The 25,472-nt window shown below is 38.5% G+C and overlaps 1 protein-coding gene across 4 annotated transcripts in view; it reads left to right on the top strand.

Annotated features, from left to right (window-relative positions):
• Positions 1 to 25,472, top strand: part of PEX5L (peroxisomal biogenesis factor 5 like) — a 260,007-nt gene that overhangs the window by 40,346 nt on the left and 194,189 nt on the right. For 2 of the 4 annotated variants that reach the window (XM_056121783.1, XM_056121780.1), the window contains exon 1: positions 25,040 to 25,225. The exons of the other annotated variants lie outside the window; for them this stretch is intronic. The gene's annotated coding sequence lies outside the window, so the exon portion shown is untranslated. Of the gene's footprint in view, positions 1 to 25,039; positions 25,226 to 25,472 lie in introns of those variants that run through there. 4 annotated transcript variants of the gene reach the window in all.

Here is a 25,472-nt window from a genome sequence, read left to right as displayed (position 1 = left end):
AATCTTTATATAAGTTGCTATAAAGTACCATCTTTATGGCAACATGGCATCATGTTAGAATGGCAAGACAAAATTTTGAAGCATTTAATAGTTTTATAGTTAGGGGATACCTTTCTTGTAGATAATATGATTTCTGTCAGGAAAAAACAGTGGCTGTGTCAGCTTCTATTTAATATTTATATTGGAAGCCATACTAGATGACCATAGCAACTTCAAACTGTGCTGAGACAGTCTGCTGTGTGACAGGTCATTCACTTATATAATCTAAAACCTGAATTTTGAAAATATTGCTTAGCCTGATGTGGACTTTTAGTCTTTGTTACATTTATCTGTCCAAATAACCTACTATTATATATATATCATCTGTGTTAGCTTCACCATTCTCTCATAAATAAGAAGAAAACTCTACTCTTGACCCTGGATGTAAGAACATGAAGTTTTAATAGAAAAGATAAGTTTTTGAAAGCTAGCTACAGACCTTCAAACAAGAAACAGAATACTTTAGTCCCCCCAAAATCTTGGCTGTCCCTAAACATGCATCTTTAGTCCATAACCTTGCTTGTTTGTTTGTTCCAGGGGGTTTTCTCTGATGATTTCTAACTCTGTGAATGCTCCTTAAAATTTTTTCCTGCCATCAAATCTGTCTTTGGCATTCTCCCCGAATTTCCAGGCTCCAAACAATGTTCTCATCTTCTGGCTTGATTTGATTATATTCCACACAAGCCTACAGTGACAGATATACCTGACCACGCCCAGTGGCAGAAAAGAGAGTGAAACCTATCATTTTACAGCTCCAAATTTAAGAGTTTGTGCTCCAAGTGAGTTTCAGTTCACTGTACTTTATTGCGCTGCTGTAGTGCAGAAAGCACTGAGTTTACAGGCCCATAATCCTAACAGGGACCATTTTCCTAGTTCTTCTCCGATTTAGACATTAAAGCTGCCTTCAGTCAATTTCTTAATACAGTAACCTATTGGAGCTCACAAATTTTATGGACTGGTTTAGATTGCTCTAAATATAATTATTTCCTATATTAGATATGATATTGGTCTCATTATAAACTACTGCTTAGTTAGGAACACTGGATTTGCTCATATGGTCACTGTCACTGTCACTGTCCTCCCATTGTTCATCGATTTGCTCAAGCAGGCCCAGTAATGTTGAGAGACTTGTTACCGTTTTTGGCATATCGAATACGTCATGGTTAGCTTGCCAGGCTCATGTGGTATTCAACATTTAATTGTGCATTTATGAACTCCATAAAGCTAATGAGTTGTTTTAAGTATTTGCTTTTTCTGCAGAAATTCTAAAGCCCCCTCTTTAAACTTCCCATCTCTCTATGCCAACCAGCTATTCCACACTCTGTAGTAGTAGAACCAGGATATTTATATAGGTTCAAACTCTGACTCTTCCCTGAGAAAGCATCTTACCCTCTCCTTTACTTATCTAAACTTATGATAATAAAGTTCTCTTAGCATGGTGAGAACAAGATGAATTAAATACATGTAAAACTTCGAATATGCTGACCCATCAGAAATAGTGTTGCGTTATTTCCTTATGAGGTTATCATGAGAACAAAATGACTATTGACTATTAAACATACAAATGAAATAAATTTGCAAATACCTCTATACTATTCAAATGGTACTGTAATGTGTTTGTAATGTTTTATATTGCGCATAGTGTAAGAGTCTGAAATTAAGATGTATTTAAGCATTATGTTGTTATAATGACAAACTGGCTTAATGCCAGTTTTGTAAGTGGATTTGTTTGCATTTGAAAAGAGCATAACCAGGGTCAGGAAAATGTTACAGGGCCTGAGCTCAGGTTTGGGATGCCCGAAGCCCAAATTCAATCTCCTGTACCACATGGCCCCCTGAACACTGCCAAGAATGACTTCCAAGCACTTACCTGGTAATAATCCTTGAGCAGCCCCAAGTGTCCCTTCCCCTAAAAAGTGAAAAATCACCTTACCAGCAGAGGAAAAAAAAAGCCTCATTAATCGCTATCCAAAACCGCTGGACAGTAGAATGAGTGAGACAATTGGAGAAATAGTTTAATCTAGACACTGAGATTTTGGAGGTTAAGGTACTAACTTAATTCATTTCTGTGTCTCCTGAGTACCATAATGTGGCTGGTTATATTAGGAACATCATAATTAGGAGGAAGGAATTGGGAGGTAGAAGCAAGGAGGGGGCTACCTCTTAGTCTAATTTATTAAGCCAAAGACTATTATTATAGGCTAGATTCTTATATGCATTCTCTATGTTTTATTAATTTTGATTGTAACAAGCAATTTAACATTTCTATATAAATTATTATTTCCTCCTTGATACTAATTTTGGCACATGAGTTACTAACTTCTACTTCATTTAACAAATTTGAATATGTCTTTTAAAAGTTTAAGTAACAGTATTTTACTGGAGAAGATAACAGAATTGGTAAGTCATTTGGTTTAAGTTAATTTGGTTGTTTCCCTCAACAGTGTTATGTAAACAGAAATTAGGGGTGCCAATTCTTATCAATCAAATACTGAACTTTTAATATGTACTAAGTGTATTTTCTATACAGAAACTATGATCTGTGCTGACCATACATATAGACAGAATCAAGCTGTGATTCCTGACTTTTATACTGGATAGAGCCAGGTAACTTCTATTCTATGATTTCAGACTTACTTCTACCACTGAATCCCACTGGGTCCTTTGAAGCCTATGCAAAAACTGACAAAGAGTTATGTCAGTACCAAAACCAGTGCTAGAGAAAGAATTAGATTTCCTACCCTAGTGTTTGTGATATGTATACTTTTCTTTTAAAGTGTTATCTTTTGTTGTTGTTGTTGTTGTTGTTGTTGTTGTTTGGGAGGCACACCCAGTGATGCTCAGGATTTACTCCTGGTTTTGCCCTCCGCGATCACTCCTGGGGAACTCCGAAGACACAAGTTCCAGGAACAGAACCTGAGTCAGCTGCATGCAAGGAAAGCGCCCTTTCCTTTGTACTATCTCTCCACCCCTGAAATTTTATTTTAATAAAGGAACTTAGTCATTTTTCAGTAAAAGGTTATAAAAGAGTATCATAAAAGAGCTGGAATGATACCACAGTGGATAGGGTATTTGCACTGCATGTGGTCGACATAGGTTCAATTCCTCTATTCCTCTCAGAGAGCCTGGCAAGCTACCGAGAGTATCCTGCCCACACGACAGAGCCTGGCAAGCTCCCTGTGGCATGTTCGATATAACAAGTATCCACAAATTTCACAATGGAGACATTACTTTCTCATATCTTCTTTCAGGATTATTCCTTGTGATTTGTCCCTGTACTTTTCATTCCAGTCGATTAGTTCTACACTTTGTTGCATAATTAGTATTTCTGAATTGGTATTACCTTCTTGATATAACATATTTTCAGATCCTGTTTCAGCTACCTTTATTTGTTGTATTAGAAAGGAGACACTGGTACTGGAAAATGTACATTGGTGAAGGGTGAGTGTTGGGACACTGTATGACTGAAACCTAATCATGAATAGCTTGGTAAGAATCTATCTCACAGTGATTCAATTTTTAAAAAAAAGGAAACTTGAGGGCTAGAGAGATAGTTCGGTGAGTAGAATGCTTGTCTTGCACACAGCTGGTCTCCAGCACCTCATATAGTCCCCTGAACCCTTCCAGAAGTGATCCTGAGCACAGAGCAGGAGTAAGTCCTAAGCATTGCTGGCTATCGCCAAATAAAGAGAATTAAGCTTGGTGTAGCTTTTTAGTTGATTATTTAAAATATTGAGTTTGACAGACATGGAGAAAGTATACATAGTAGTTTGTAGGAGTAAATCCTCTGTGGTAATTAAATTAATGATATATTTTATTAGGCTTAGCCTCCTTAATTAACAATGTTTCCTCTACCTTAATCACTACAAAATTAGTACTTAACTGACTTATCAATAGTTTAAAAATAAGTCATAGAATTAGCAATGTTTAAGGACCACCTACTTGCAAAACTTTGAAAATGGAAAAACTGAATGAAAACATTTGAAATAATCATTTTACAATAAAAACTGACAAAAACAAGACTAAGACCCAAGTGTTGTCAAGACCAAAGTCTTTTCTTCCTGCTTTCCAAAACTATCATACATTCTTTCCTTTTCTGTATCCGTAATATTTTGCACCATCTCCAAAACATACTGTCAGAAAAAAAAAAAACCCTGTTTGGTTAAAAGTAGATTTAACAGAGAGGTGGACTTCACAAGGTTTAGCAGTGATGGCTCACAGCCGGAGTTCTGCTCCAGCTACTTGAGAGCAGCACATGAGTTTAACTTAGTTGGACTTTTTATATGGGGGGTGCGGGGCAATGGTCAAGCCAGAAAGCCAGAACTCTTCATGGTGCATGTCTTTAGGTTCACAAGAAAGCAAACTGTCAAGGGGGTGTTCTGTCTATGAATTGCAACTAAGTCATTTAGGGTCTTCTTAAAATAAAACTCTGCTGGGTTTTCTCAGTACAGCATTCTAAAAGTTGACACAGCAAGAATTGCTTCTCACCAGGTTCTATTTTTAAATCCTAGTCCAAAAAAAAAATGTTTAACGTTTAGAATGAGTTTCTGAGCCATCTTTGGTGAGTCTTACCATTTTGTTTGATAATTGTTTAGTAGTTAACACTGTCAACTCAACTTGTTAGAGAAAGGAAGGGAGAGAGGGAGAGGAAGAGATGGAGAGAGAAGAGAGGAAGAGAGGGAGGAAATAGGCAAAAGACTAAGATGGAGAGGAGGGAAGATGGGGAGAAAGGATGGGACAGAGGGAGGAAGAATTTTTGACTAATGAAAACTAATATTTATTGAATGTATTGAATGTTAATTACTTTTCCCCATGATAATTCAAGGAGATAGGTCTTGTTATTCTGAAATGAGTAAATTAGCACATAGAAGAGTGTTAAATAACTTATTCAAAAATAATATAGCTTACGGTGCTGGAGTGATAGCACAGCGGGTAGGGCATTTGCCTTGCACGCTGCTGACCCTGGCTTGATTCCCAGCATCCAATATGGTCCCCCAGCACCACCAGGAGTAATTCCTGAGTGTAGAGCCAGGAGCAACCCCTGTGCATCACCAGGTATGACCCAAAAATCAAAATAATAATAATAATATAGCTGATAAGTAACAGAGCTGGCTTTATCCAACCTGCCTGAGATCTCTTACCTTTCTCTTGTGTTTTTGAGCTGGACATTTGTCTGAAAAGATACTAATGGACTGTTTTTTTCCTTTTCTTCAATTGAGTATTCATTTTTGCATCATGTCATCCCAGCTTTCAAGCAAATGAAAATATAGTAGATGAACAGACTGGGATGAAAAAACAACGAAGCATTTGGAATTAGAAAATCTTAGATCCTATCTGGTGTGACAGTTACAGAGTATGTGATCTTAGGATGACCCTGAAAAAACTTGCTGAAGGACTTTACAATTCTTAGTTAAAAACTAAGAAAAAAAAATAGTAACAGGCCCAGCATTGAGTGAATCAGAATTAAATAAATAATAAATGTAAAGTTTTATTCTAACAAATAACATGCTACCCATCCTCCCTAAGGTATATTTGCTATTAACAAATAAAACATGGGGTTAAGTAGTGGAGAGATAATATAGGATTAAGGCACTTGCTTTACATGTTGCCAACCCCAGTTTGATCTCCAGCACTGCATTTGGTCACTTGAGCATTACCAGAAGTGATCCCTGAGCATGGAGTCAGGAGTAAGCCCTGTACACCACCACATATGTCCTAAAAATCAAATAAAAATTAAAAATAAAAGTAAAGCAGCTTAAGCAATCATTTAATAATTATTATTGCACATAATCATATATATAATTATTAAGGGTATTAATCTTATCATCATTACTATATTATTAAATATCAGTATGTACATGTAACAAGAGTGATATATACACAAAGCTAAATTAATACCATATTATTTCTCTACTAACTAACTAGCTACCTGAACTATTCTTCTATTTCTATACCCAGACAAATCTTACCAATATCACCTCTTGAAGTTAAGTTGTTGAAACACTCTTGGAGCCACCAGGAAGGCAAATTCATACATCTGCACTGTGAAATTTCATTTTAGCTCTTGTACTAAAGCCTTTGATTCCCCAAGTAAAACTCTAAAGTCTGAATTAGAAGCAGGTTGCCTCATTGCAACTGAAGGGGGATTGGGGTGAGGCAGAAAGAACCTAGAGAGGACTAATCAAACCCTGGTAGATCTTCCAAATGGTGCATCATTCCTAAAGGACTGAGTGGAGAGAACCTCCTGGTATAAAGCAAACAGGACCGATGCAGCAACAAATAATTAAAAGAGAGACAAGCCAGATGGTTGGATGGTCTAACCTAGATCCCAAGAGGTTTTTAATATAATTTTTAATGTGAATCACCATTAATGGCAGGGTTTTGCGCATACAACGTTCTAATACCACCCCTTCCACCAGAGTGTCTGATTCTCTCCAACATTGTCTCAGGCTCCCCTTCCATCCATTCTCGACCTACTGCTTTTGGTAAGCTCACTTCTCAGTTGCTCTTATCCTAAACATACCTTGTTGTGTTTAGGACTTATTCCTGGTTCTCTGCTCAGGGGTCACTTCTGGCAGTACTCTAGGGGATGGAACTGAGTTTGGTCACATGGAAGGCAAGCTTGCTCTCCAATGAACTATCTTTCCAGCCCTTCAGCTTCTGTTATTTTTGACCATTTGTGTTTTCTTATATTCCACAAATGAGATAGATCATTTTGTATCTGTCTCTGTCCTTTGGACTGACATCATTCAGCATGGTACCCTCCAGATCCACCCACATAGTGGCAAATTGCTTGATTTCATTATTTCTTAGAGCCACATAGCAAACACTATTTCGAAGAGACATTTGTGCTCCTGTGTTCACTGTAGCACTCTTTACAATAGCCAGGATCTGGAAACACGCAAGTATCCAGAAACAGATGACTGGATAAACAAACGGTGGTGCATACATACAATGAATTCTCAGGGCATTCTCTGGGGCTCTAGCAATCTGAGGTGAAAATTAGGAAGAAAACATGAAAGATGGTGATGTCCAGCAACTGCTGAAATCTGAACCTGGAAGGCAGAAGAGTGATGTATTGACCTGTCTGGTCACCTTTAAATTTGAATGCTAACTTAAAGCATAGGTCAAAAGAATATATAGAATCACTCCTGGCTTATGACCTGGAAAATGCTGCATTTCTCTTATTGTCCAGACCTTTAATTGTTCTGAACCTTTTTTATATGCCTTTTTTTTTTAATCTTCTGTCTTACTGACAGAGCCCTTTCATATGTGATTTAAGAGTTAGGGAGACCCAAGCTATTCTGGCCTTGTATAGTATTACACTGCTATGCTAAGTAGGAAAAATAATAATAAAGGAACCTAATGCTAAGTCAGCACTATACCAGATGCCTTAGCATATATTATTCCCCAAGATCCTGATACAGAGGCAGAGAAATGAGCCAGAGGCAGTCAGAAGCCTTGACTATATCTTTGCTTCTGTTTTGTAAGAGCTGAAGTGAAATTTTATAGTCTACACTGATAACCAAAATATTTTTTTTTGGTGTGGTTGGAGCCACACCCAGTAGTGCTCAGGAGTCATTCTTTGTGGTCTCAAGGCACCATATATGGGTAGAACAAAGGTTGGACACATGCAAGACAAGCTCCCTACTCTAGCATAACCAAAATATTTTTTTCTACAAGGTCAGTAGACCTGATTTTGATTTTGTATTCTAGCAATTTCTAGATAAACAAAATAGTTTTTTCTCTCTAAAACACTTTGTTAGCTATAAATAAAAAAAGACTATCTACTTTTCCAAAAGTTAAATGATGATAGTACATCAGGTAGGACATTTGCCTTGCATGTAGTTGACCCAGGTTTGATGTCTGGCACTACATAGACACTACATTACAGTACATATAGTATGCTCCCCTGAGTCCTTCATGAGTGATCCCTGAGCACAGCCAGGAGTCAGCCCTGAATACTGCTGTGTGTGAAATCCCCTTAGCCCCCACAAACAAGTAAAGGTTATTATCCATGCATACTTTCAGACTCTGGAACCATCACCATAAAATATAATCCAGGTCCATGCTCATTAACACACAGTGCAATTTGTCATAAGACTAATTAGATAATTTTGACATATTCTATTACAGAGTCTTCCACCAGAATCTGAAAGGTATGAAAGGACTGTGTTCATCATTATTAAAGAAATAAATAAAGAAAATATTCTAAGGGCAATCGTTCTATCACTTCAAGATTAATTCTTTCTAGTATAGTAGCACTGCACTCTAGCACTGTTCTCCTGTTGTTCTTTGAGTTGCTCAGGCAGGTAAGGTCTCCATTTTGAGACTTGTTACTGTGTTTGGCATATCAAGTATGTCACAGGGAGCTTGCCAGGCTTTGCCATGTGGGCGACATACTCTAAGTAGCTTGCCGGGCTCTCCGAGACGGGTGGAGGAATCGAACCCAGCTCGGCCAGGCCAACTGCTCGCAAGGCAAACACCCTACCGCTATGCTATCGCTCCAGCCCGCTAGTATAGGAATGGTTTCCAAACTTTAGCCTTAGCATGGCTCTGCACTCTTAGAAGAATATTGAAAAATCCGTAGTTTTTATTTACATGGATCTTATCGGATTTTATCTATAGACACTGTAACTAAAATTGAATAATTATCACTGTAAGGAGAAAGAAAAAAGCTTTATTTTCAGCATTAAATCTGAGCTATTGGAAGAAGAATCCAATAGGCTAGAATCCTGATGAGTTGCTTCTCCTCAGCTATGCCCCCTTACTTCCATTTTTATGTACTTGGAACAGGTGGGCTATTCTCAAAAGAGGAAAATTTACATTAAAGCAATCATTTAAAGAACAAAGCATTTGTCTTTGACAGGCATATGGTAATTTCTAACATCCTGACTAAACAAGAAAATGCTTATTTTGAACTCTAGAGATCATTATCTCTGAAGCAGAAACTACTTGTGAGGAAATGCAAATTAAGAGACAAAAACCTGTCAGAAAATTTTTTATTTGGAAGGATGGTTGGCTCCAGCCCTTCCAGCTAGCAGCTATGGTGACAGTGATCTGGTTTCTTACTTTCCTCACAGCTAGGTGTGAGAATATAGTGATTGGAGATGGTGGTGAGTGATGGACCTTTCACTAACAAAAATAGATTCCCCCCACCCCTATGTCTAACTTGAAAACCTCTGCCAGTTTATCTACTCTGTTCCATTTCCTCCTGCCCCCCCCCAAATTCACTGTATAGGCAATAAAACTATGAAATTTTTTAACTGGCTACTTACTAATCCATTAGAAAGCAACAATAAAAGCTCAATACATTCTAACATCAATAATATCTTTTTAACTTCAGTTTAATCTGTCGCAAAATAGATGTTCTTTGTTATTAAAAATATAAGAAGAAAAATCGGGCCTGGAGTAATTATCATACAGCAGGTAGAACCTTTGCTTTGCATGTGGCAAACCTGGGTTTGATCCTTGGCACTATCTCATATGGTCCCTTGAGCACAGAGCAAGGAGTAAACCTGAGCACTTCTGGGTGTGGCTCAAAAATCCAAAAAAAGAAACTGAAAAAAATCCATCCTTACAAAAATAAAATTTAAAAGGGAATGTGTCTTAATATCTTTTTTTTTGTCGATGCCAGGGGTTACTCCTGGCTCTGTACTCGGGAATTACTCCTGGCTGTGCTCGGGGGACCATGAGGTGCTGGGAATGGAACCCGGGTCGGCTGCACGCAAGGCAAACATCCTACCTGCTGTACTATCACTCTGGCCCCAAGTGTCTGAATATCTTAATGATGAATAATCTTTGATATTATATCAAAAACTGAAAAATATTATATATATGTTAGTTATCAAGGAGTGGGAAGAGAACTAGAGAGTGTTTTTGTTCTTTGCTTTATGTGGTGACAAGAACTAGGTACAAGGTCTCCTGTAAACAAGGCATGTGCTTTATAGCTGAGCTCTATTCTAGCCTCAAGAATGTAATTTCTTAAAGTTTAGCAGCATTGTGAAACTGATGTTGTTAAACTTTGTGTAGTCATTAACATTAAAGCCCATTGGGTTTTCTAATAATTTTAATGAATTTTAATGCAGGCATGATTTTAATAGCATGCCAGATATTATTGGTCAGTTGGAAAATTTTGGTTTTTTTTGTTTGTTAGTTTATTTTTTTGTTTTTTGGGTCAAACCCAGAGATGCACAGGGGTTATTTCTAGCTCATGCACTCAGGAATTACTCCTGGCAGTGCTCAAGGGACCATATGGGATGCTGGGAATCAAACCCAGGGTGACCACGTGCAAGGCAAATGCCCTACCCACTGAGCTATCACTCCAGCCCCTTGGTTCACTGTTATTCATATCTTTTATATTTACTATGCTTCATTACACAGTATCAAAAAACTTTATTATTATTAATGATTTCATTAGAAATGTCTGCATTTGGAAGCTATCAAAGTTTATCAAGTTTATCAAAGTTTCAATTTTTGTTGAAAAATTGATTTGTGGCAACAAATGTGGTTAGTTGGTTGCCTTAAAATGAAGGGCTCTCTTTATATTTGGCAAGGAGGGAGGGTAAGGCCGTATTCTCTGAATAAACATAGTATGTCTGTCCATCAATTTTTCAAGTTAAAATGGTATTGCATTTAAAGAACTTATGTAATTGCAAGGTTCCAATCCCACTGTTCTAGGAGGCAAATCAGTCAAGAGACAAGATGTCAGGTATAGAGAGAGAAAGAGAGTTTTATTATCAACAAGTCAGCAGAATGTAAAATGGTAGACTAATGTCCTAGAGAACTACCTGACTTACAAGGTCACAAGAAGCAGTTTATAGAGAAGAACAGAGCCATCTGTTTGCAGAAAGCTTGCAGACTGATGGGTAATAGAGTGATCAACAAATTTCTATATTGTCCTGAACATTTGAGTTATGTTCTAATATCTTTTAAAACTTAAAGATTTCTAATGAAGAGTTCGACACAATGTTAGTAAGAGCTCAGTGCTGTTCATCAGTTCCTTTGTTCTGATTTGTTCAACAAATCTTTCTCATTGTCTCTTTAAAATGTTATGAACTTTCTCACCAGTGGAAGCATCTAAGTTTTGACAGTTTATTCCTAAAAAAAGGAAAAGAGAAGAAATGCAAAAATTTAAACATACAGACATAAGAAAATTGTTGGTAGTCATTTATACTTTTTCAGATGCTGTGGTCTTATGAAAAGAAATCTTTTCTGTAGCTTTGGTCTGATTCTGTGTAACTGATTATCCTTTCACGTTTTTTATAACATATAATTATTTTTAAACATTAACAACAAATAAGTGTCTTATTAAAAAGAAACTCCCCAATCTAAAGCAAGAAGGAAAATATTGTGCTTGAATAATTTATTCTACCTCATCTTTCTTCATTATAAAAAAAATTAATGATAAACTAAAAGGAAAACAACTGCTCTTTTAAAATGAAGTTCTTGATATGCCATTTCAGCTCATTTAAAAATATATTAGGTTTGGTAATATCCTCAACACACTTGAATAAATACATTTTTCCAATATTTTATACCCTTTGAGCAATTCAGTTCTGAAGATTGCCTGAAATATTTCTGTTGTTGATATTCAAAAGAAATCACAATAGGCCCTTTTAGATGGTTTGAAACACTGAATAGTTTCTCTTTGTATTTTAAAAAAGACTCTTTGTTTTTGCCAAATAGAAAGAAACAATAAGAAAAGTTTAGATATAGTTTAAGACCTTACAAAGACTTTTTTTTCTATGTTAGCTAAAATATATTCTATCTCTCAAGCTTTTTGTTTCACTGAATTTTTTTCTTCTTATATTTATTTATTGAATCACTGTGGGAAAAGTTATCAAGCTTTCAGGTTTAAGTCTCGGTCATGCAATAATAAAATACCTTTCCCTTCACCAGTACTCATTTTTCACCACCAAGAACCCCAATATACCCCCCTCCCACCCCTCCCAATGTCTGTGAGGCAGATGATTTCCACTTAACTCTTCTCTACATTGAGTACATTCATCATTTCAACAAAAAATGCACCATTATTGTTTAGAATCCCCCCCCCCCAACAATCAGAATTGCTGAAAAGGCATTGTGAAATACTTTGTTTTCTATAGCTGGTTATGAGAATCATATAATCTTGCATGGCCGCAATAACAGCCTTGCGATTTTGGATTTCTGCAAAGAGCCAGATAATTACGAGATTGGTTTCTGTGCGTTTGGTGTTGTGGCTGTGCCAAAGAGCCTCTCATGGGGGGCAACTTGTGACCTTGGTTGGGCGTGAAGGACGAGCTGGTACCGCCCCCCCCCCCTCCCATGAGACTGTAGTTGCCCCGTCACCACCAGCTCCATACCTGGCTTTTCAGTAAGCTCTGAGGCAGTAGCCACCTTGCTGCCCGAGGAGGGGGGGGGGGGGGTAAGGCAGAAGGGAGCAACACCCTTTCCCTCCCAGGGAGACATGGCACAGTAGTTTAATGCATGGTCCATTCACTTTTCTGCCGCAAGCTGCCGGGCTCTGGATTAAGTCCTTTAGTCTCTGGAGCCATGGCCATGCAGGAGAGCCGCTCATGGGGGACAACTCATGACCTCAGTAGGGTGTGAAGGACGTGCCGGTACCGCCCCCCTTCCCTTGAGACTGCAGTTGCCCCATGAACACTGGCTCATACCTGGCTTTCCAAGAAGCTCTGAGGCAGCGGCCACTTTGTATGTGGTCCAGATGCATTTCTGCCAAAAGCACCTGGGTTTCGAGATTTGCTTTTGAGTCTCTGGGATCATGGCCGTTAATTAGCTTGATCAGGAGACAGAGAGGCCATTTGTAGGCAGCGACTCGGGATCTCATTGGGATGGGGAGGAAAGGGCTGGTTCCACCCCCATCTGGTGAGGCCCCGAATGTCTCGTCACTGCAGGCCCAAACCTGACTGTCCAGTAGCCTCTGGAAAATGGCAGTCACCAAGCCGCCAAGGGGAACAGGCCAAGGCATGAAACCTGTTCCCACCTGGATTGGCCCAGAGCCAATAACCTACTGCAGGAACAGGACGCATTTCTGCCAAAAGCCCTTGGGTTCCAAGATTCGTTTCTGAGTCTGTGGGATCATGGCCGTTAAGTAGTTCGATCAGGAACCAGAGAGGCCATGCCTCCAATTATATAGCTGAGCCAGAGGTAGTTTGTGGGTGTGTCTCCCACATACCTAACTTTTGGTCGTTTACTTCCTTGGTAAACTTTGCCCCAAGTTTTTGGGGTCTGACCAAAGTCACAGCAGCAGTTTTGGGGTATCTGAAAGCCTGACGGTGCCATCAGGCTGCTGATGCACTCGCCTCACAGGTACAAATTGACCTGGTGGTGGCATCATACCCACTGTTTCACTGAATTTTTAAAAAATATTTTTACAAAAAATTATTTTTACATATTAGAAGGTGAGTGCCTTGAATATCTATTTCCATTCCATACAAATTTATGACTTAAAAAAACATACATCTTTACCAATAATAAAGTTACCCAATGATACAGAAAACAGTAAGTTGAACATGTAATTATAAAATTGGTGTGTGACTCTTGAATAATATTTCAGTAATTCTATGGCTGTCATGCGCACTGAACACTCTGTACTGCTCAACTGTTTATCTCCCTCCAATCTTTCCTCTAATCTTTTTTCTACTATGTGACTTTTACATTTCATAATCTAGGTTTCCTGAGGCACATTCCCTTCTTCATTAGCTCCATGTTGCCCCTAGCCAAAAAGACAAGGTTGCCTGGAGGGACTTCCAAGAGGACTCAGTATCCCCAGCAACCCCTTTACATAATTCTTGATTATGTAGGTGGGTAATTCAATGGGGTGATCTGACGATATGGTGCTGCTCGGGCCCTCTCCAGCCTCACCCCTCCCCAGTCAGATGGATCACCACCATCCTTTCAGACTATAGGAAACACTGCCATGGGTTCCTTTAGTCTCTCATTGCTCTTTTGCATACCAGCCCCTCCCCACCCATCCACCCAAACACTGGCTGAACTCTCTCCACTCCACTTGGATGGCTTCTCCTCCTCATCATCCAGGTGGAAGGATCTCACAAGCCTCCCTCTGACCTTGGCCTAAAGCACAGTTCAGAGATTTCCTTTATTTCCCCTGATATATCCCCTAATGTAAAGGAGATCACAGGACTTTGCCTTGTGCCAAAGTCAGTCCATATTCTTGTATACGCCTCACATTTTTATCATTGCTGGTTTAATTGCCTGCCTTTCCCAGTAGACACCAAGCCTTGTGAGAACAGGGACCAATGTGTATTGCCTAGAATTCTGCATATTCATTGTATGCAATAAAATGTACTTAGTGAATATCTGAGTTGCACATCACTTATAGAAGCTCACAGTGTGATTATAAAGCAGACTATAGAGATGGCAAATTCTTTTTGTTATCACCACATGTATGACATGCATCTTTTAGGGGAAAAAACACAAATATTTTAATCTATAGAATAGAGTAGTAAAAATAAGTTTAGCAAATATATTCTTATTGTCAAGTGTAAAATGCATAAATTGTTTAAAGTACAAAAATATAGTGATCCGACTTCATACCCCAACCAAAAAACAGTAAGATTTCCATATTCAAGAAGTTTCCCCTACCCCTTTTCTGTAAGGGAGGTTTTGTGTTTTCATTTTCAAAAAATTCTTTTTTGCCAGTTGATTATTAAGTCATAAGGAATTTTTCATAAAAATCAACAGTGTTTTCACACACCTTGTGTACTTAAAGACCACACACATTGTGTACTTAAAGACATCTGTGTGTATTGTATTCAGTAACGGATGAAATTTGCTGGAATGTGTCACAGATGACCCACTGCCTATTATATTTTATAGTATCACCATTTTGGGAAGGGAAATTTGAGGGCCACACCCGAAAGTACTCAGGGACTATGTTCTGCTCAGTGCTTCCAGCACCTGAGGAACATATGGTGCCTTCTGGACTGAACCTGGGCCTCCTATACACAAAGCTATCCTATCTCTCCAGCCCAAAGTACACCATAGTTGCTCAATACCTAGAACTGAACTCAGTAAGCATTCACCAACATGAAGCAGTCATTGTTCTAAATTAATATTCCTTTGCTTAAACAAACTCATAAGTATTTGGATGTCTGGCACTGTCACTCCATATCTTAAATGAATTTTGCCTTTATGACTCAAACACAATTTCTAGATATTCAACTCCTTTTCACTTGAGCCAAAAATTCAAAGAATGTTTAAGTTTTGGTAATAATACCTAATATAAATTAAATTATTTAAACTTTGTCTTTTATCTAAACTGTATTCCCCCCTTTATTTCCAATAATACTTTACTCTCAAGAAGATATTAATTCATATTTGTCATGAAGTTCTACTTATGATTTGACTATGTCTCTGAACTATGCTATGTTTTTTAATTGATGTTACTTTCCAATAGATAAATGAGTTGTCCATGGCCTCAGATCTTTCTTGTCTCTACATAGCCTATAGCATAGAAAATCTTCCTCAGTAAGTAGTTTTCAAGAAGCACTTACTAAGAGGAAAGATGGATTGGAACCTCAGAGCTGAGTAATCTTTAAGGATTGCCATTACTTATGTGTAACATTGTCATGAATGGCTTTTTAAGTCTTTGGGGAAGAGAATGAACAAGGAAGTCTGATGGGAAAAAGAGAGAATTATGGTGTTGACTTACAGTTTCTGAGATTATCAATTATCAAGGCTCAAAGGAGATCCCAGAGGTGAGAGTAATAGTCTACACCTCCAGGAAATGTCACTCCAAGAACAAGACATATTTATTCTAAGTTCTCATAAATATGTGTAGGCCCATATATTTTTTAACTCTTTTCAAGACATTTAAGCCATTACAGAAAAACTAGTTATTGTCAGCAACACAGATGTAGTTGAATGGTGACCAGCTTTAACTTTCTGCATGGATTTGTAACTCACACTTAAAATTTGGCATGTGTCTTGTCAGAAACAAAATTTCATAGACAAAATTTTCTCAAACACGTGCTAAGGTGTCATAGTAATGTGTAAGTTTAGAGAAGGTATGAAAATAAAGACATGATAGTGTTGGGAAACAGAATGCTTATGGGAGCAGCTAGCCTTGTTTCCTTCTGATGGAGGCAGAAGTGCTGCTGTGGTCTGTGGCAGAAAAACATCCAGTAAGGTCAGTTATCCTGAAGAGAGTCAAGGGCAGGTGGGCATTGCCAGGGAATTGCTAAGGATCCATCAGAGAGGCTGGTGAGCACACCTGTGTTTGAAACTTGACTACCTCATGGTAGCTGACACAGACAGAAATAAGAAATCATGTCACCTGGGATCATAAGTCAAGCGTCAAACAATAATTTGAGTTTTAAATAGATTGTTTTTCTCAGATGCAAATATGCAGAATTCATTTATCTTTAAAGTGTTTGTTGCAGTGGGGGGTGGGGAGAAGCTATTTTCATATATGATAGTAGTATGAATTTTCCTTTGTGGAGTTAAAAGGAAAAAATCAGTTCTGTGGGACTCCTGATCTGCCATATACTAACAAGCTTGCTTCTACCATGTGAATGAAAACAGGTAAAGTCATCAAATGGGAGTGCTGAGAGTTCCACTGGGGTGTAGAAAAAGCATCAGGACTATATAATGCAAGAAACATGGTAGATCAAACCATTTCATTATTCATACATTATTGTCTTCAGCAGGGAGACATTTTTTAAGCTATCAGTCATTACATACTTCATCATTGCATGGACAGCTTCTAACGCCAAGTCTAGGAGAAATGAGAAAATGATTTTTGTGGAGACAGAATTGGGGTGAGGGAGGGTTAAGAAGAATTTACTTATTGTCCTCAAAGTAATGTGAAATGTTGCTGAACCTGACATAACTGAAATTTCAAAGTTTAGTTTATTTATTTTTGCCTATTTAATCTCAATCACTGATTCTGTATTGCATGTTAGAACATCTGTAACCTCTGCAAGAACACATTAACCTTCCTAGCACTTTTCTGTATGCTCCATAGGTTAACACTTATTATATGTACCAGCATAAAGTATAGTCATTTGCAGAAAAACAAATGATAAAAGGATATGTAGTAGCTGAGAACATGATGATTAAAACAACTAGAACTGCCTCTCTTAGCGTGGATTTGTCTCAAAAACTTGTGTTACTTGATAACTTGTTTTGACCAAAAAACTACGAAAGTCCTGTTTCTTTGATAAGAAATCCTCTTTTCTAATCCTACTGGTAAGACCTGGCACTGTAACTCAAAGCTAAAAGTATTGTTAACTGATTTTTATTTCAAATAAAAACAATGGTTTACTGTAAGGGAAAAAAATCCTCAATGTCCAGTGCTCTTATTTTAGAATATTACTGAACATTGGTATTGCTTTTCTGAATTTTTGAAAATTAATTATTTTATAACTGAATCACAGTGAGTTACAATTACAAGGTTGTTCATGATTGGGTTTCAGTCATTCACTGTTCCAACACCCATCCTTTCACCAGTGCTCGTTTCCCACCACCAGACCACCAGTGTCCCCAATTTCCCTGCTTCCACCCCTCACCCCCCAGTCTGTCTCTATGGCAGACACTTTTCTCTCTCTCACTCGCTCTCTCTCACTCTCCTTTTTCTCTCTCTTGTTCTCCTTTTCTCGCTATTTCTCTCTCTTTCTCTTTCTCTCCTTTTCCTTGTGGGCCTTATGGTTTGCAGTACAGATAGTGAAAGGTTAGTAGTTAATCCCTTTTCTGAATAAAAAAATAAACCTTGAGGGGAAATAATGTGTGGAAACATGAAAGCATGTACTACCCTTCAGTACTGGGGAAGAAAGCAGCTGGGATAGAGAAGGGACCACTATGACATAGTTGGAAATGATCACTCTGGATAAGAGTTGTGTGCTGAAAATAGGTAAAGGAACAAACATAATAACCTCTCGGCATGTGCATTGCAAACCCTAAAAGGGAAGAGCATGAGCACACGCAAGAGAGAGAGAGAGAGAGAGAGAGAGAGAGAGAGAGAGAGAGAGAGAAAGTGTCTACCACAGAGACAGGCGAAGGGTAGGGGGGACATTGTTGGTGGGCAACATATGCTAGTGGAGCAATGGTGTCGGAATATTGTATAACTGAAACCCAACCATGATCAACTTTGTAATTGTGTATCTCATAGTGATTTAATTTAAAAAATATAGATATAGTCATATATATCATCATATACATGTATATGACATGTATGTATATAAACACATACATGCATGTGTATATGTATGCATATAAACATGCATATGTATATGTACATATATGTATGTATATATATGCTATATAATCTTGGAGTGATAGCATAGTGGTAGGGCATTTGCCTTGTGCTCGGCCGACCCAACGGACCTGGGTTCAATTCCTCTGCCCCTCTTGGAGATCCCAGCAAGCTACTGAGAGTATCTTGCCCACACGGCAAAGCCTGGCAAGCTACCCGTGACGTATTCGATATGCCAAACAGGGTAACAGGTCTCACAATGTTACTGGACCGCTCAAACAAATTGATGAACAATCGGAGGACAGTGACAGTGACATGCTATATATAGTCATATGCATATATAGTCATATATGTCCATATATGTTGTCAGTATATATGTATCACTGGGGGTGGTGGGCAGGAGACAGTACAGCACTTAAGATGCATACCTAATATTCCCCTAATTGGGGTTAAATTTCCGACACCTCATGGTTCATTGAGCATCACCAGGTGTAGCCCTGAAAGCCCACATCACTCCTGGGGTGGCCCTGACATGGTGAAACCTAAGTCACATAGCATCCTTGTGCCCTTGTCTGAATCACCCACCTGGTTGGCCAAGAATGAATAAATGAATATTTCATAGATGCTGGAAAGCTAGTTGAAGCATCACAGTCACTTGCCTCTTGCATGTTTGGAGCTCCAAGCTTCATCCCCAGAACTGCCCTCCTGAGCACCCCTGAGTGTAACCCTGAGGTCTGCCTGCACCGCTGGGTCTGCATATTTATACACTGCCACATTCAGGTATGAACCATCCAAATTGACTGACTGATGGCTTGGGTGTGGCCCCAAGCCCCCCCGAACATTACTTGGGAATCCCCCTCCCCAAAATAAATGAATAAATAAATATATCACTGCAGATAAATGGATAGATAAGCAAAAAGTAGTATAATAAATGTATTAGTATCTAGATAGTAAGTGTATAGATGCTCACTGCAATCTTGTTTTAGGTACATAAATTTATAAAATACTGGGATAGATACATATGAAGCTACATATTTAAAACTGAATTTGTGTAGTTGTCAAGAGATTGACAACTCTTTGAGTTATTTTTGTGGTTGTTGGTTTGATTTGAGGACTATACCTAGCAGTGCTCAGCACTTATTCCTGACTGTGTGCTCAGGGATCACTCCTTGGCAAGGCTTTGGTGACCAGATGCATTTCTGGAGATCAGGTCAGCCAAGTGCAAGACAAGCACTTTAGCCAATCTCTCTGGCCCAACATTGATAATTCTTTTATCTGGGTCAGGGACGGCATACTTCACTGTGCTTAAGGCTTACTTTTAGCTCTGTGCTCAGAGTTTACTCCTGGCAAAGCACAGTGGGCCATATGGGGTTCCAGGGATTGAACTCAAGTCAGTCACGTGCATGGCCAGAGCCTTGTCGCCCTATCTTTGGGCCTCCAAGATTGAGAATTCTTAAAGGACACTTATGTTAGAATGCCATCATCTTTGGGAAACTTGGTAAGTAGAAAAGTTTCAAAAAGCTTCACAAATTTCATCAGTTCTCTGCAGGATCAGAGCCACTGACAGACAAAAATTAGGATTAAGGAGAGACTGACTGACTCTAATCAAAATTGTTTTTCATATCCATGGCATTTTATCATCCAACTCATTGATTACTAGAACATCCCATTTTGTTATTATTTTTTGCCTTAAGATTTCTTTTTAAGTTATTGACTATATGAAAGCATGCCTGACTTTAAAACAAGGCTAAGAGCTGGAGAGATAATACTGCAGGTAAGACATTTGCCTCGAATGCTGCTGACCCAGTTTGAGCCCTAGCACCATGTGTGATCCTCCTAACCGTTGTATGAGTGAACCCTGAGCGCAGAGCCTGGTACAAGCCCTGAACACCACTGGATATCGTCCCTGAATCAAAAAATATACAAATTAAACATGGTTAAAACACATTCACCTGCTTATTGTCCTAATTTTTTTCCAAAATACTATTGAAACTGAATTTGCTTGCTATGTTGTGCTTGCCAAAGCTCACGCAGAACTAATAAAATGCATGCTGTGGCTATTCTGTTTCACTGTAACATGCTCGCAGTAGAATGAACACACACACACACACACACACACACACACACACACACACACAGTGACTATCTTTAAGAAATTTTTCTGAAAAAATGTCAGACTAAACACATCCTTCTGTAAATAAATATCTGAGTTATGACATATTTTTCTTCAAAAAATTGATTTCCCCATGTATGAAAAAGTAAAATCTTAAGTTGAACTTTTAATTAAGGCAATTAAGGTAAAGCACTTCAGGGGAAATTTTCCCATTCTCCCCCATTTCCCAGTTTCTCTTCTCATTGTTTCTTTGACATCATTTGCAGTAGACTCTGTAGCTGTGCTAACACTGTACATCTCAATTTTTTATTTGGTTTGGGGGCCACACTCAGCCATGAATAGGAGCTGCTACTGGTTAAGTGCTTTTGGCAGTGCACAGGGAACCATCCCCCTTGTGCAAATATGTGCCCAGCCCTTTCGAATTATCCCTTACCCCACCTGACCCCACTCTGGAGTATTTATAAAAGATGTGACATAGGATCAAATTGATGTTAAAGTACTGAAATTCTTTTTCCCTCCATCCCCCTGGGGGGTGGGGGAATGAAGTGAGACACACTCAGTGATGCTCAGGGCCTATACTTGGCTCTGTACTCAGGTGTAACCCTTGCCAGTGCTCAGGGGGCCAAATCTAGTGCTGGGGATAGAAATGCGGTCAGTGAGTGCAAAGAAAGTCCCTTCGCCCCTGTATGCTTCCAGCCCCAGTACTGTCAATATAGTAAGGGAGAATCAAGGAGAAATGCAATAAACAAAGCATTCTTTCCACCATCCTGCTATACTTGCCACAAGGGACATAAGCAATAACTAGATCATGAGTCTCTACATTTTGAAACTACAAACCTTTATTCCTCCAGAAACATAATAAAGGAAGAATAAGCTTCAACCCAGTCATTTTTCTGCAAAATAAACTTGAAATGAATATTTCTGCATCTCTCCATAACATTTTGTTTATTTTTTGTGATAAAAGATATTTATTATTTCAAAAAATGCTTCCAGAGATACAGAGAACACACGAATCATGCACAATTCTATCTCCAGAGAAAATACTTTTAATATTTGGTATTTGCTCTTTTGGATTTTTCCCTCATAAAAACATAACACAATACTAAATTTTTGTTTGGGTTACTTGCAGTGGTGCTCAGGGCTTACTGGCTCTGTGCTCAGGGATCTCCTGCCATACTGGGAAGACCTATGGGATGCTGAGGATCAAACCCAAGTCAGCCTTGTGCAAGGCAAACTCCCTACCTGCTGTACAATCACTCTTTCCCCCTAATACTGAATTTGAAACACGAAACAGCATTGTTTTTCTAAAGGGGACTTTGCTCTTAATTTTTGACCCTATGGAATATTTCTCCTCACCATCATTTTTACTTTCTTCTTTAGTTCCTTCTTGAACCACAAACATGCTCTGTATCTTATGCGTGGGAGGGGGTTAACATCAATAATTTTCCTAGTATTCTTTCTTTGTATTTTCACTGGCATTCTCACTTCATCTTTCCCGTTTTTTTAAATTGGTGTTAAGGGACTGGTGAGATAGCACACTGGGTAGAGTGTTCGCCCTGATATGTGGCAAACCCAGGTTCGATCCCCAGCACCTCATATGATTCTCTGTGCCCTAACAGGAGTGATCCTTGAGCTCAGAGTCAGGAGTAAGCTCTGAGCACTGACAGGTGTGACCCCCAAACCAAAAATAAACTTATGGATAATATAATGCATAAGCTATGGCTTATCATCTTAACAAATTTTCCTTTTGTCTATTTCATTCAAGTTTGCCTAGGAAAAATTAAAACCCTTTATTCCTAATTGCATTCCCTTTCTGCCAATGTACTCATTAATGTAATCTAACCTAATTTTCTTCTTCTCTTCAAAAGGTCCTGATTACTCTAAAATTCTCACTGCAATGAAAGTTTGCAGTTCACATCCTTACTTAATCTCTCACTGACACTGGATTCCATCTAGAACTCTCATCACTTGCTTTATCTGATTGTTTTAGGTATAGAAAAAGAATCAGTCTTCTTCACTGTGTTCTTTCCTTTGTCCCATTTATTAAATGTAATACTTCTCCAAGGCTTGTCTTCATCTCTTCTTATTCTATTTTCTTTATTCAAGGAGTGCATTCATTCTAGCAATTTTAATTAATATCAGCAGTCCTTTTTTTATATAGATGTATATATCCGAATGTCCAACTAGGTATCTTTATTTAGATGAAATTTCAAAAAAACTCTACAGATTCATCAAGTATATTCTCAGTAACATAGCTTTCACTCTTCTTCCTCCTTTCTCTTCTTGGTATTCTATTCAGTTGGTGACAACATTATTGAATAGCTAAAACTACTATAAATAATATCAAAAACACAAAAAATATTTGGTACAAACTTGACCACTGAAAGATGTAATATTTACATATATTTTGACACCTATAATGATTCACAAAGTGAATTTATAGCAGATTTATGCAATTTACTCTAAAAAAATGACTTCTAGAGAATTTGACAATTAGACATTTATCAGTATCCATCAAGAATGCAGTTACAGTAAATTGAAAACTTTGTGATTGGTTTCAAAGTGAAGATAAAGGAAAGAACTGTTGCTAATGAACATAGGTCACCCTTTCATGTCTGACAGTGAAGAGAGGAGATTAAATTAATGTCTTTTGGAAAAAACAGATATGTGGAAGTTACCTTCTAAGACTGGGAAAATAGCTATATTTGCTGACTGCAGGATATAAGATAGTAGAGAGGGGAATGGATGAAAGATAGGAAAAATAAGATAGAAATTGAATAATCACAGGACTAAAAAGGATTTTACAAGGGCTTTTGTTTCTTGTGACTATTTTCTTCATTTAATATATGTTTTAATAAACTCATGTCTACTGCTTATCATCCATTGACACATTGAATAAAAACTAAAAACAAAATTTTTGAAATGATTTATATGCAATCTTTAACCTTTACAATTATTTTGACATCTGTAGTTAAGCAAAAATTGCAATTGATGATAATTTGTACAATTAACTAAATCATGTATTCTCTTTCAATATTTTCTTAATATATTCCATTTCTAATGAGAATAAAGAATCCATTTAATTAAGCCCAGACACCACTAATTTCTTTCAAATAAAACTCTTACATCTTTATAAAATTTTATTCTAGTAAGAACAAAGAGTGCGTCTCAGATAGAAATGAGAACTGGATTTGGTCTGTCACCTCAGTCAAGAAGCCCAATCTATAAATTCCTCCAAAAATTTGCGTCATGGCAAAACACAGTCAGCCTAGGAATTCTCTCTCTTCTGCCCTCTTCCCTGATCTGCTCTCCAACTAGGATAAGGAGAAATGTTAGCTCTGAAGCTGATGGCTCAGTATTGAAGCAAACTGCCTGCTCTTGTGCCTTCCTGGTAATGAGCAGCTCCCCCATATTGACTTATATTCTGTTGATCTCGTTCATGCATACACCAGTCACTTACTGGTGGTTACTCTCTGCAGAGCCATGTGCCCCAGGAGAGTCCAGTTATTCATGGTGAATCATCAGGTCATGTGTAGACCAGCAGGTGCCATGCACCGGTCAGCAAACCAAACACAGTTACTTGCTCTGAGTGCAACATTTCCTGGCAACAGAAAAGAGAGAAACCATATTGAACGGATGCTTTTGCTTCCCTCTGGAAAGAGCTTAAAACTTCTGACCATACTCACTTCTGGGAGCCAGCGATTACATTTTCTCCTGTACTCTCTTCCTTGGAAACTGGCATAAGGCTCTCCTATCCTTCCACAAGCTTCTTCTCCCAATAAATCTGGTCTGGGATAAAGATTTATGATTGCACACAGATTTCTATTTATTGGGAATCAATGGACCTAAGTTACCTGTAACACTTCTATCTTATTAGATTTTGTTGTCTGTTGTTTCTTCCTTCCAAATTTTCTTATATAATACATTCTGCATGTTACCTATAATTGTTTTTCTAAGCAGCTCTGAATTTAATGATTTACATAGTTCAAGTGAATAAACCCACTTTTCTCTACTACTGTTGAAAACTGAATCAAAGATGTATGAAACAGAAAAAAATGGACTAAAGAGAAATGGTGTGTGTGTAAGAGAGACATAGAGACAGACACAGACACAGAGATAGAGAGAAGAGAGAGGTTCCCAGTTAGACCCAACATTTTTAAGAAAGCATATCTAGACCAGAGAGATAGTACTAAGGGTGAGGCACTTATCTCACTCAGTGCAATTATCAGCACTAAGAAAGAACCAGACAGTTGCTCTGGCTACCCAGAAAGGACTCAGCATATGATGGGATAGTGGAAAATGCAGTTTGGTTTCCAACACCGGGCACCTGAAATCTCGCAAGAAGAGATCATTGTTGGCAGGTGGTATTCCCCCTTTCTCTCCTCATTTCCTTCACCCTCAAGACTTCATCCTTTTTGCTCCTTTGCACTGATGCCCTCCATTCACTTGTGAGAGCAATACACAAAGTCATCTGGCTGCATGCCAAGGCAGGGGTAGGAAGGGGCTACCCTTCTCAACAGCTCCAGCCAGAAGGAGCTGGAAGAGTGGGAGGAGCATAAGAAGTGGTCACTCTCTGGCTCCCCCTCCCACAGCAGCCCTGCCCCCTCACACGTGCGCTCTGGAGAGGTTAGCTTGCTTGCTTCTGCCCGTTCAGTCCGTTGACTAATGTGAGAGACCACATAGAAGCTATGAAGCTGCTTCTTCTGTTTTGACACAGTGCAGAGATTGAAGACAGGGACTCCTGGCTGGGAGGAGGGAGGAGAGAGGAAGACCCCTGCCTGGGATGGCTGATCTCAGCAGTCAGAGTGGCAAGATGAGTGCTTGAAAGAGGATTATACCCGCACTAGAAATAAGCAGTAAGTGAGCGAATAACCATTATGGCTTAGAAAAGGATTAATTCCCCCGGGGCTATGGGGTGAACTAGAAAATATTGCTTAACTCCAAAGTAGAACTGTAAGGTTTCTGACTCTGTACATTCGTGTGCTGTTTGGACACTAGGGACTTTCCCCCCAATCCGAGTTCAAAATACCTCCTCACACTCTTGAAAAATGCCAATGTTTAGAGTAATTATAAATACATTCTCTTTCCCTGACTTAACCACTT

Source organism: Sorex fumeus, unplaced genomic scaffold, assembly GCF_029834395.1.
Source record: "Sorex fumeus unplaced genomic scaffold, SorFum_2.1 ptg000044l, whole genome shotgun sequence".
NCBI lineage: Eukaryota > Metazoa > Chordata > Mammalia > Eulipotyphla > Soricidae > Sorex > Sorex fumeus.
Note: the sequence above shows the minus strand (reverse complement) of the source record. Positions and strands in the feature narration are given on the sequence as shown.